Source organism: Eurosta solidaginis, chromosome 4, assembly GCF_040869045.1.
Source record: "Eurosta solidaginis isolate ZX-2024a chromosome 4, ASM4086904v1, whole genome shotgun sequence".
NCBI classification, from domain to species: domain Eukaryota; kingdom Metazoa; phylum Arthropoda; class Insecta; order Diptera; family Tephritidae; genus Eurosta; species Eurosta solidaginis.
The window spans coordinates 177871179-177884635 of NC_090322.1; the positions used below are offsets into that span (position 1 = coordinate 177871179).

Genomic DNA, 13457 nt, shown 5'->3' on the forward strand with positions numbered 1-13457 from the left:
AATTTTTGATGCTGGATTGCGCGAAAAATGAACCCATGATCTTCGTTGTGGTAGTCGAAGCACGCTACCACTACATCAACTCGTCCATGTTCCTCACAACATTAAGTAATGCATTAAATACTTTTTCTGATAAAGTTATGATTTGTCTCTAGTTAAATGAAAAAAAACTGTACAAATGCGTCAAATGGTACGCAACCGTAGATAGCTCCTAAAAGTTTATCTCTAATTGCTGCAGCTACGTATATTACAATGATGAACTATAAATACAATTTTTCTCAGTGTTTTGTCCAACCATTTGTTGCATCAAACTATGGCGACATGAAATCCCCAAAAAAAAAAAACGCACTCTCTTATCAATCCAATACGGCGAATTGGAAATTAATGTGCGTATTTCATGTTAGTTGATTCACATTAGCGTATGTGTGTGTGTCGTTGCGCTACTCTGTTTAAATTGCCACACATACCATAGCAGTCGGCTTACCACTGTTATCATTATAACACAGTCTTGTTGTATTTATCTACTTTAATACATTTCTACACGCTTGGGAATATTTTATCAGTTCGCGTAGTAAGTTGCAAAAGCACGCATCTAACGGTGATAGTGTAGTCAATAGTCGCATGTATTGTGCTTTTTACGTTCGTGTGCGTGTACGTAACAATCGGTGAGTGTGCGTAATGCGTGCGTACAAATTTTGGATACACTTGTTTCTTGTGTCTGTATAAGTGTTTTTGCTTTTGGCCTTAAAGTTCTTTGTGTGATTTGAGGTTTTCTTTTTGCTGCTGCAGAAGACTGTTGCAGTACTGATGAGTGCTGTGCTGTGTTGTGTTGTTGATGGTGGTGTTTTAAGGCTCTGCATCTAAGTTTGCCGACGGTGTTTTTTTTTTCTTTTGCGTCTCAACTTTGTAGCAGCAAAAGAAGTGTTAAAGTGCGAAATCTTATAAGCGTAAATGTGTAAATGCGTTTCAGGCATGCAAAATTTTCAAATAAAATGAATGTCGAAGAAGCATGAGCCAATTGTTGAGCACGATTGAGCAAATAAAAAAAAAATAAAAAAAAAAAATAAAAATATGTTTGCAGAAAATGCATGAAATAAAAGTTTTCAAATCAATTTTGTCCAAATTGTGTTAGTTAAAAGTATTTCAATTGTGTATAACGGTTTCGTATTGAAAAAACCTGAAATTTAAAAAAATTAAAAAAAAAAAATACAAAAATACAGGTGGCCACTGAATATGTTCTCATATGTTTACCTCGAGATACATATAAAATAAATATGATTATGTGGGTGTAAATTTTAAGTTTGCTTCCTTACACCCGTTTTTGTATCCAGAATTTGAAAAACTTTTTTAAACGTAAGTGATGACGTAAAAAATTTATGTCAGTGTTACTTGGTACGTATACTAGAAGCAAGCAGGAACCCATTTGTATTTTGTCTTTTTTGTTTTTTGAGTCGAAAAAGTCTGGGCCGAAGAATTTTACTAGTTGTAAATTTATGGAATATCGGGGATCCCCATTGCTTTTTCATGACAAATCACGCATCCTTTTTTGTTTTTGAACATTTTTTAATAAAAGTTCGCAAATAATGGTGAAATTCGCACTTTTATTTGTTAAGAGCAGAACAACCCGATAACCAAGGAACGGCTTGTACAAATGAAATAAGGTTTTTTACCAATACATTCTCCTAAATATCTGTATTTAAAACCTATAGGAACATTTTTGTTTAATAATTGTAAAAAAAGCATAACCATAACTTAATAAGTGCGCAGTGTCAGGCCTATTCCAAAAATATTTCATGTTACTGTACTTAATACAATGCCAGCAATAAACGGGCCAAGTCTTAGTTGTTTTAGCTTCTCTCTATGTTTCATGTGATATCCTATATGCAAATAGTTGTTACTGACCAATTATGTCCATTTTCATGCTGAATCCTTCTTGTATTAACTGAAGACGTTGTATAAAATTTCAAGGTAATATCGCAATTGGCCCAAAGTGTATGCGGAAAAGTATTAGTACTGTTACGAATTTTCAGAAATTCCATAATTCTGTGCCACCTGTCATCGTTCGAATCACTGAACTATCGAATGAGCAAACGCAATTGTTCTGTGTATAAAATTCATTTTATTAAAAGCACTATTTCGCTAGTAGATCTTCATAATTTAATGAATTCGCGTACTGCACTTATAACGTGTTAAAATCGAACTGATTGATTATGCGCTGCTCAATTGACTCGTTCGCTTATTTCACCCAGCGTGTAAACTTTTTACGAACAGTCTTTTTGAATAGTTGCTCATTTATTGCTCGTTTTTATATCTCTTATTGTGACGTATCGAAACTGGCAATATTAACCTGAGATTTGGTTTTGGGTTTTCTTTGACGAATTTATGACATTAGTAACAAAAATTTTGATATGATCACAGAAGTTTCAACCCCAGATATTTAGAAGAATCGTTTTATATGGAGGGTCCCCTCCATAGCTAAAGGGCTGGACTTTTATTCTTTTCATAATTTCTTTCGGAATAAATGTCAAGATATAATTTTTTTTTTTATAAAAAGAAACAAAAATATAGAAAATTAGGAACTCCAGTTTAACGGATACGTTTTCTGCAAACTTCCCAAATTATGAAGCAAATTACACTATGCAACACTATTTTTAAAGCATTAATTCTTAATCTTAGTGAGAGATCGACCACTTTTCGGTAAAACTTTTAAATAATTGTCCCTTATTGGCCATAATATACATACAGGAGTCGCAATTTGTATCAAGTCTCGTGAGTTAATTATTTTTATACTCAGCGTGATTTGCTCACAGAGTATATTAACTTTGATTGGATAACGGTTGGTTGTACAGGTATAAAGGATTCGAGATAGATATAGACTTCCATATATCAAAATCATCAGTATTGATCAAAAATTTGATTGAGCCATGTCCGTCCGTCCGCCCGTCTGTCCGTTAACACGATAACTTGAGTAAGTTTTGAGGTATCTTGATGAAATTTGGTATGTAGGTTCCTGGGCACTCATCTCAGATCGCTATTTAAAAGGAACAATATCGGACTATAACCACGCCCACTGTTTCGATATCGAAAATTTCGAAAAACAGAAAAAGTGCGGTAATTCATTACCAAAGACGGATGAAGCGATGAAACTTGGTAGGTGGGTTGACCTTATGACGTAGAATAGAAAATTAGTAAAGTTTTGGACAACGGGCGTGGCACCGCCCACTTCTAAAAGAAGGTAATTTAAAAGCTCCGCAGGCTGTAAATTGGCAGTCGTTAAAGATAACATGATGAAATTTGGCAGGAACGTTACTCCTATTACTATATGTATGCTTAAAAAGCATTAGCAAAATCGGAGAACGACCACGCCCACTTTTAAAAAAATTTTTCTTAAGTCAAATTTTAACAAAAAATTTAATATCTTTACAGTATATAAGTAAATTATGTCAACATTCAACTCCAGTAATGATATGGTGCAACAAAATACAAAAATAACACAAAATTTCAAAATGGGCGTGGCTCCGACCTTTTCATTTAATTTGTCTAGAATACTTTTAATGCCATAAGTCGAACAAAAATTTATCAATCCCTGTGAAATTTGGTAGGGGCTTAGATTCTAGGACGATAACTGTTTTCTGTGAAAAAGGGCAAAATCGGCTGAAGCCACGCCCAGTTTTTATAAACAGTCGACCGTCTGTCCTTCCGCTCGGCCCTTAACACGATAACGTGAGCAAAAATCGATATATCTTTACTAAACTAAGTTCACGCACTTATCTGAACCCACTTTATCTTGGTATAAAAAATCCGACTATGACCACGCCCACTTTTTCGATATCGAAAATTGCGAAAAATTAAAAAAATGCCATAATTCTATACCAAATACGAAACAAGGGATGAAACATGGTAATTGGATTGGTTTATTGACGCAAAATATAACTTTAGAAAAAACTTTGTAAAATGGGTGTGACACCTACCATATCAAGTAGAAGAAAATGAAAAAGTTCTGCAGGGCGAAATCAAAAGCCCTTGGAATATTGGTACTGTTCGTTGTATTACATATACAAATAAATAAGCGGTACCCGACAGATGATGTTCTGGGTCACCCTGGTCCACATTCTGGTCGGTATCTCGAAAACGCCTTCACATATACAACTACCACCACTCCCTTTTAAAACCCTAATTAATACCATTAATTTGATAGCCATATTGTACGAAGTCACCCCTGGTCCACCTTTATGGCGATATCTCGAAAAGGTGTCCACCTATAGAACTAAGGCCCACTCCTTTTTCAAATACTCACTAACACCTTTCATTTGATACCCATATCGTACAAACGCATTCTAGAGTCACCCCTGATCCACCTTTATGGCCATATCTCGAAAAGGCGTATACCTATAGAACTATGGTCCACTCCATTTTAAAATACTCTTTAATACCATCCATTTGATACCCATGTCCTACCTGGTGATTTTGCCTTATTTTGTCTCCAAAGCTCTCAGCTGTGTATGTAATGTTCGGTTATACCCGAACTCAGCCTTCCATGTTTCTTTTTCTTTTGTGTAATTTAGGAAAAAATTTCTATGACTTTTGTAGCCGGGGCAATGCATTACAATCTCAAAATTGAACGAAAATCGACACTGATAATGGCACAACGCCGAAATCGGTTTGTCTCGAACCCAAATTTGACAAGGGATGACGGAAAATCGTTCCAATATACATAAATTGTAGAAAAGTTTTCGAAAATTTAAAAAAATTTTACGTAAATTTCGAAGTTATTATTTAGAATTTTTAGCAAGGTGAATTCAGTACCAGGTATTCTTGATTATTTTCCATACAACGCCTTGTACAACAATGTGTCAGTTAGTATGAATTAAGTGGGGGTTGCCCTTATTGCTTTTAAATGTATGAAAATTAATGAATTTTTATAATTTGTTTAATAATTTGAAAAAAATTTAAAAGCCTGACCTCAGGACGGACAAGGCGACAGCCGTTTCGATTATACCTTGTAAATCTCTTCAAAGCCTTTTTTCCGCTCCTGGGAGAAAAGGCTTTGAAAGGATTTACAGGTATAATTGAAACAGCTGTCGCCTAGTCCCTCTTCATGTCACGTTGTTTAAAATTTTCCCAAATTATTAAATAAAAAATATGTCAGTTAATCGAAATGAATGAAAATTTTTTTTTTACTTGACATTATTCTGCCCGGCAAATTTTCAGCATTCGTTTTGATATCACCATCTGTGTATTCGGCTTGGTTTTGGCCTCACAAATGCCTCTTAAAATTCGCACCGATTTTTGACAATTTTTTTTCCGGGGATATTCCAGATTTCCTTTCATATAAAAACTTTAGCTTTATTAAGCACCCTTCGGGAAAAAATTTTCAGAAATCACTACAAATATTGATAGACTTACAACTTGTATTCTGCTAGACTAAACTTGATTGGGCTAAAAATTGCATGCTCCAAAAAATCCATAAAACTCGAAATAAAAAGCACCAAATTTTTCCAAAATTTTCTCGAGATTTCGTTTACAATTGAATTCCACTTCTTATTGTTTTCCATAAGCTAACAAAAAACTTCTATGAATTTTGTAACCGAGACTATGCAAAACAACTTCAGAAATATCTGCGAAAAAATTTCGAAAATTGGAAACAATGCTACGTTAACTTCGTACTTTTTATTTAGAGGTTTCTTAATTTTTTTTGTGTATGCAATTTTTTCGACCCATCAATTGTAAGTCTCACAAAGCCCAAGTTAAAGGTCTTCTAAAGTTCGATTTTCGAAAAATTTTTTGCGACAGATTTTCTTTCAAATAAAAAATAAAGCTGTTGGGAACCAATACGAGTTTCGAGACACTTATAAGTTGTACTTTGCTAGATTAAACTTGATTGCAGGTTTGAAGTATATTCGAAAAGTTTCATTAAACTCGAAATAGAAAGTTCTAAATTTTCTATTAGTTTTCTTAAGATTAAGAATTTTTTCGAAAACATTTTAGAAATTCAGTTTAAATTAAATTCCTTTTAATTATTTTCCATAATGTTTGTATGTTTAATGGTGTGTTCAACTTTACTTAAGATTTTTTAAGGATTAATGAGCTTAACACCGATAAATGATAATTGTTATTAAATTATTATTTTTGGTTTTGTTGGGAAAAACTGAAAAGAAGGAAACATTTACTGGCATATTGCGATGGTACCATTTCGAAAACCGCTGCATCATCGTCTTCAGGTAATTTCGTAATGTTTATTTATTTCAACAGGTTTCACCGGGAATCGAACCGCGGTCAAACTGCTGAAATCACAATCGCCTAACCGTTGGGATATTGTGTTGTATTTGCTTTCTTGACTTATTTCAGTTTTTTCCCATTTTCATGCTCTCACGCGATTTGCCTGCTGACGACTATGACGTGGCGGTTTTCGAAATGGTACCATCGCTATATGCCAATAAATGTTTCCGAAGATTTTCGAAAACATTGCGGTTACAAAATATAGAAATTTTTTTTGTTATGGAAAATGCTTAAGATTTTTTAAGAATTAATGAGCTTAACACCGATTAATGGTAGCTGTTATTCAATTATTTTATTTTGGTTTTATTGGGAAAAACTGAAAAGGAGGAAACATTTACTGGTATATTGCGATGGTACCATTTCGAAAACCGCCTCGTCATCGTCGTCAGGTGATTTCGTAATGTTTACTTATTTCAACAGGTTCACCGGGTATCGAACCGTGGTCAAACTGCTGAAATCACAATCGCCTAACTATTGGGCTATTGTGTTGTATTTGCTTTCTTCCCTTGTTTCAGTTTTATCCCATTGTCACGCTCTCACAAAATTTGCCTGACGACGATGACGTGGCGGTTTTCGTAATGGTACCATCGCAATATGCCAACAAATGTTTCCGAAGATTTTCGTAAACGATGTATTTACAAAATATAGAAATTTTGTTGTTATGGAAAATGCTTAAGATGAATGATAGTTGTTATTCAATTATTATTTTTGGTTTTATTGGGAAAAACTGAAAAGAGGTAAACATTTACTGGCATATTGTGATGGTACCATTTCGAAAACCGCCGCGTCATCGTCGTCAGGTAATTTCGTAATGTTTATTTATTTCAACAGGTTTCACCGGGAATCGAACCGCGGTCAGACTGCTGAAATCACAATCGCCTAACCATTGGGCTATTGTGGTGTTGTATTTGCTTTCTTGGCTTATTTCAGTTTTATCCTATTTTCGCGCTTTCGCACAATTTGCCTGACGATGATGACGTGGCGGTACCGTTGCAATATGCCAGTAAATGTTTGCTTCTTTTCAGTTTTTTCCCAATAAAACCAAAAATAATAATTGAATAACAATTATCATTTATCGGCGTTAAGCTCATTAATTCTTAAAAAATCTTAAGTATTTTCCATAATTTAAAAAAAATGTCTATATTTTGTAACCGCAATATTTTCGAAAATCTTCGAAAATTCGAAGTAATATTACGAAAATTACAAAGTATTTATTTAGAGTTTTCTGATTTTTTTTTTTATTATTCTGTTTTGTAGTCTTACCAATTTAAGTCAAGCAAAGCACAAATAAGTCTCTTAAAATTCGAACTGATTTTTGGAAATTTTATTTGCAAATGAATTGAATTTGGGAGACTTATAACTTGTACTTTGCTTCTCAAAAGTTGATTGGGCTACAAGACTGCGTACCCAAAAAAGTTCATAAAGCGTTAACTAAAAAGCTCAACATTTTCTCGAGATTTTGAGTTTTTTCGAAAAGGTTTTGAGAATCAATTGCAATTAAATCCTTCTTCTTATTGTTTTCCATAATTTAGAAAAAAAACTTGAAACTATACAAGCCAACCCGAAAAACGTTTTCTAAAATTCGAAAAAACTTTATGAAAATTTATTTAAAGTTTTCATTTTTTTTTTGTGTATGCAGTTGTAGCTCAATCAATTTTAGTCTAACGAAGCATAAGTAATAGGTCTCTTAAAATTCGCATCGATTTTTGACAATCTTTTCCGAAGGGTGTTTTCTTCCATATAAAAAATTTAGTTAAATAACATTAAAAAAAAATGTTTTACTTATTATTTAAAACTTCTTAACCATTTAGTGACCAACAAAACATCCACACCTCACAAAATCGATTATGAGTGTGGATTTGAACTATTTTACTAACATATTCCTTTTGGATTTTTCTATAACAACGACGTATGTTATTTCAAAAGATATTTTTTTGCTTTTTTTAACCTTTTTCTGATGATTACTCAAATACTCTATAATATCCGATCGAAAATACAGCCGGAGACTGTTTCAAGTGAAAGCAAAATGCCTTAAGGGAATTAAATAAAATAATTTCACTACGAAATTCTTCATACTGCCTCAATATTTGGGACCATTGTTAATAGCTTGCAGCTTAAAATTTTTAATAAAAACCCGCACGTTCTTAAGCGGTTGTGATTAAATCTCGCTATAAGCTAAATTTTTTTGGAGAAACATATTCCCGAAAGCATCAACGCGATTGCTGTCTCAGTTAACTCTACTGGCATAACCAACACTTTCCTGCAAAAAATTGTGCGATCAATCTCTAAAAAGATTGGTCTCTGATTGATCTCTTTTGTCTACATTTAGGTATAATTGATCCCCTTTAGTTCCTTTCGGGTAAAGTTGGGATTAGTCAGTTTGAAATCTATGTAGCCCATTTTAGGAAATATTAAAAAAACGGCAACGAAGGGAGTAAAATAAACAAGATTACAGGTGATTGTATCGAGTTGTTTAAGAAAAATGCGGAGCCCTATACCGCGCCTAAATTACTAGGACTTAACGACTACGCCGGAGTTGGGGTTGAAATTTCGGATAATATTTTTTATTCCTTTTTGAAAAGTGGGCGAACTTACATCAAATAGATTTGGTGGCTTGGCAAACTCTTCGAATGTGTTTCTGCCATGAAAAATTCGACTGTGCTTTATTTGAGTCCTTGCTGAATCGATATGTTCCCATTTGGTTACAAAAGGGATTGGTCTTATCGATCCCTTTCGGGTATAAAGGGGTACAGTTAGTCTCTTCATATGAAATGCTAAAACAAAAGGGAACAGTTCAACTCATACAAAGGCATCAACACTGGCATTGGTCGCACACTCCTTTGCGACTCATTCCGGATTCATCCTAGACTAATAGCATTTTTTGTATAGTTGCTTCACATTCATTCAGCATAAATAATTAAATAATAAGCTTACAAGTACTTTTTTCAAATCTCTCAAATGCAATTTAGTTATAAAACTCAGTATGAATAAAAATCACATTAGACATATTATTGGTTGAAATTTTGTTTCGGACGTAATTCATATTGACATAACACACATAGCTACATAATATTTTATAAGTTGTTTGTTTGCACATAACAGAAAATTTTCCGCTAATTTGGAAGAAAAAGTAAATACATTTCCTGTGATGTTATGTGTTTGCTTTGTGCAAAGAATTCGTAATGGAATTGAGTGTGCCACATGGCGTATGAGTAATATTTTATTTGGGTGTTATCTATCGGTGAGAGGTGAGTAGAACTTAACACCCAGTTTACATGTAACGAGATTTTCTTATTTTTCGTACCTAAGTGCTAAACGGCAATTAAATAACTAGATCTCTGCCTCGATAATTAGTAATTAAGAAAAAATTCTAGATTTGTCGATACTTTTAAGTGTTTAAGTGTAGGCACGCGCTTAAAGAGGAACGTAAAAAAAATGTGTTAGGGATGATGCACATGAGGCGTAGCTTCATAGAAACGTAGTAGACGCTTCTTATGAAATCTGTACGCTTTGATGTCGAACACATGTATTTGAATGGAGAGCTGCACTAAAGGCGTCGGCTGCATTCAAACTGCGAAGCATTAAAGCTTCATGTAGCTAAGCGTACAGCATGCTGGTCGTTAGGACTACGCACGCTTGGAAAAGAAGAAGAACAAGAATTTTTTTCATATTTTTTTGTAAGCAAATGTCTGTAGTAGGTTAGAAAATGCTTTTTAGTCAAGACAAAATTTTGAAATGTAAATTTTCGAAGTGAAAAAAAGTGTTTAAGACAAAAAAAGCTTGGTTAGGCTTATCGAAGTGACTAATTAGATGTAAAGTGTTTCAAACTAAAAAAACAACTAAGGCATGACGTAGCTGAATGTGTTTATAACCATTTCAACTATCATAGGAGTGCGGGTTCGACTCCCACTCCCGGGAGGAAAGGCTTTGAAGAGATTTACAAGGTATAATCGAAACAGCCTTGTCCGTCCTGATGTCACGTTGTTTAAATTTTTCCCAAATTATTAAATAAATTATAAAATTAAAAATTGCTTGAAATAAATGTTTTCATACATTTAAAGCGATACGGGCAATCCCCGGTTAACTCATATAAGTAGACAACATTTGGCTAATTCGTTGTAGTTCTATAAATAGAACAAAAACAACAACAAATACCAAGTTTCTCTGAAAACCGCCTTACAAACAGGCATAACTTCATCACATGAATTATGTCATGTGTGGAAGATAATATATGCGAAGAAGGCAATTGGGAAAAACTTTACAACAACTAAGGCATGACGTAGCTGAATGCGTTTATAACCATTTCAACTATCGTAGGAGTGCGGGTTCGACTCCCCCTCCCGGGAGAAAAGGCTTTGAAGAGATTTACAAGGTATAATCGAAACAGCTGTCGCCTTGTCCGTCCTGATGTCACGTTGTTTAAATTTTTCACAAATCTGCGGTATTGTTAAGTTCATTTACATTAGATTGAAATGCATGGGAATGCACACAACTTTTCCCATTTATTACCCTTTGTTTCGATGACAAAAATGTGAATAAATTAATTAAGGGAGTTCAGAATTTTGTATATTTGACGTTGAAAACGTTGCTATATCAAATATAAGCAACGAATTGTGAGCACCTTTTTCCATTTTAAATTTTTTCTTAGCACTTTTTGTTATGTTTTGACAATTTGTTGAAAACAATACTTACATTAAGTAATATACTATATTTTCATATATGTATAAGTCAGACCAACTGAACCTTAATCAGGTTATGCTACGCCTCACGTTTTTAGAAATTTCACGCGCCCAACGCTTTTATTTATTTTTGTCATGAACGTCCTAGATTGATGAGGAGTGTGCTGGCTAGTACCTAGGACCTACCTAATTATTTTCAAGCTTTCAATATTATTATTACTCAATGTAAGTATTTTTTCAATAAAACCATTTAACTTAAAATTTTTTTTCTAATTGTTTTATTTTCAGGAGTTTAGTTTTTATTTAATTGTCTATTATTTTTCATTCTATTTAGTTCATTTAGTGACTCATCGTTACAAGGACTCTTTCCTGACAATTTGTTACAATCTAACTCCTCAATACATAATCCTTGCAAAAACTGTACACGACTTAGTGCCACGTATGCTTGTCCTCCCTCGAACTCCAAACCATTTTGATGTTACTTCTACCGGACTGTATGTAATATGTGTTCCAAATATGAGTCAAATCGGACCACTAATACGATTTTTTTAATATCTCTATCCTTGCAGCACCTAGCTGGAATTTTTTTCATAAAGCGATTCGTATTCCTGTATGTAACATGTGTTCCAAATATGAGCCAAATCGGACCACTAATACAATTTTTTTGAATATCTTGATCCTTGCGCCACCTGCCGGCGAATTTTTCATAGGTCGCTTGCTATTCAGGTATGTATTATGTGCTCCAAATATGAAACAAGTCGGAACACAAATACGATTTTTTGAAATATTTCGATCCGATAGGGACTCCCCCTTTTTTCTTATTATTACATTGTCATCGGGTTCTGAACCATATTCCAAGTGTCACTTTCAATTACGCAATTCTGTTCGCTATACAGAGTCAAGCTAAATAAAACCGCTTAATAAAACCATTTAAAAATAAACTAATAAAGGTTTTGAAGTTGCGATTTTGCAAGGACGTAGCAAATGCATAGCCGGGTATTTTGTTAGTGTATTCTAAAAATATGCTTCAGAAGTTTGCAATGCAATGAAGCTAGATCATTTGCACGAAAACCTAAACTTCCTTATTATTTTTTTAAATCAAATTTTTGCTTTTCCTAGCGACAATTTAAAGCAGCTTCATGTGCGGTTCTTGAGGAGTAAAGGAATCGTTGCTACAGGACCTACCTTGTACGAGGATTGCTATTTATATTTTGAGCCTTGGCAACATTAATTGTTTGCCGGCGCCATCTGACGTTTTCAAATGAAAGCTTGACGTTTTCAAGCATAACCTTCTTCTAAAAATTTTGACATTTGAGCACAACTTGTTTTGTTTACAGTAACTTAAAAATTGTATCTCAACGAAAAAATGGAATTAACTCGTGAAAATTTTCGTGCGATGATTTTTTACGACTTTCGACGTTGATTATCAAGACATGAGTACTTTGAACCACTTCCTTCCACTTTTGGAGATGAAACCCCATCCTTTGCCACTGTGAAACGCTGGTATAACGAATTCCATCGTGGCCGCCGTTCGCTCAGGGACGGAAGTCGTGAAAGTCGTACAAAATCAGTTGCTGTGCAACAAAACATTGACGCTGTGCGCGAACTTATATTGCAAGATCGTCATATGAGTTACCGTGAGATTGAGGCATCCCTGGGCATTAGTATGACGAGCATCAATAAGATATTGCATGAAAAAAATTTGTTCGCGTTGGATCCCGCATAATCTGACAAAAGCTCAATCCTCAATACCTCAATCGGAATGGAAAAAGTGCTACGAAAATTGGTTTGAACGCATGCAAAAGTGTATTGATTATCATGGAGAATACTTCGAAAATTTATTAAGCTGAAAATATAAATAGCAACCCTCGTACTCATCTATGACGATACCCCTCCTATAAAGCACAACGGTTTTCTAGGAATTTTGAATAGCTCGGTAATACAAAGCAGTCAAGTGCATGATTCTGCGTACAAACTTATTAACAGTTTTGTACAGTATAATAAACTATACTATGCTTGGATGGAAAATACAACGGATGAAATTTAGTGTGCTTTTAAAATTGCCAGGAACTATGCATATCTAATTGATAGGCGAAAAAAGCGTAAGTTCATTCTAAAAAGGTTGAACTCTAAGCTGCCACCAAATGTTTTGTGGAAATACATGAAAAGCCTTCATGTCCATACCAGTGATAACCAAGACTGCGCCCTAGAAATTGATGTTCTTAAAATTCCTTTGTTAGTCAAGCATTTTCTCGTTATGCCTCCAATCTACGTCAATCATCTCCTTGTACAGATGACTTAAGATTCGAATTAATTGCAGTGTCTGACCTTGACGTAGCAAGATGTCTTTTAAAGATAAGTTTCAATGCTGTTGGAGATGATGGTATTTCTATAAAGTTTCTAAATTATCTTACCAACTCAAACTCATATAACAGATCATTGCTTCAAAACATCCAGTTTTCCTCTTAATGTTCCTGCCTGCCTTATCTAAAGTGGTTCAAT

At 34.1% G+C, this 13457-nt stretch overlaps 1 protein-coding gene across 22 annotated transcripts in view; it reads left to right on the top strand.

Moving 5' to 3' along the window:
* The first annotated feature begins 619 nt into the window (after positions 1-619).
* cac (cacophony) overlaps positions 620-13457 on the top strand; it is a 503311-nt gene continuing 490473 nt past the window's right edge. For all 22 annotated transcript variants that reach the window (XM_067783991.1, XM_067783979.1, XM_067783982.1 and 19 more), the window contains exon 1: positions 620-1350. The gene's annotated coding sequence lies outside the window, so the exon portion shown is untranslated. The remainder of the gene's footprint in view (positions 1351-13457) is intronic.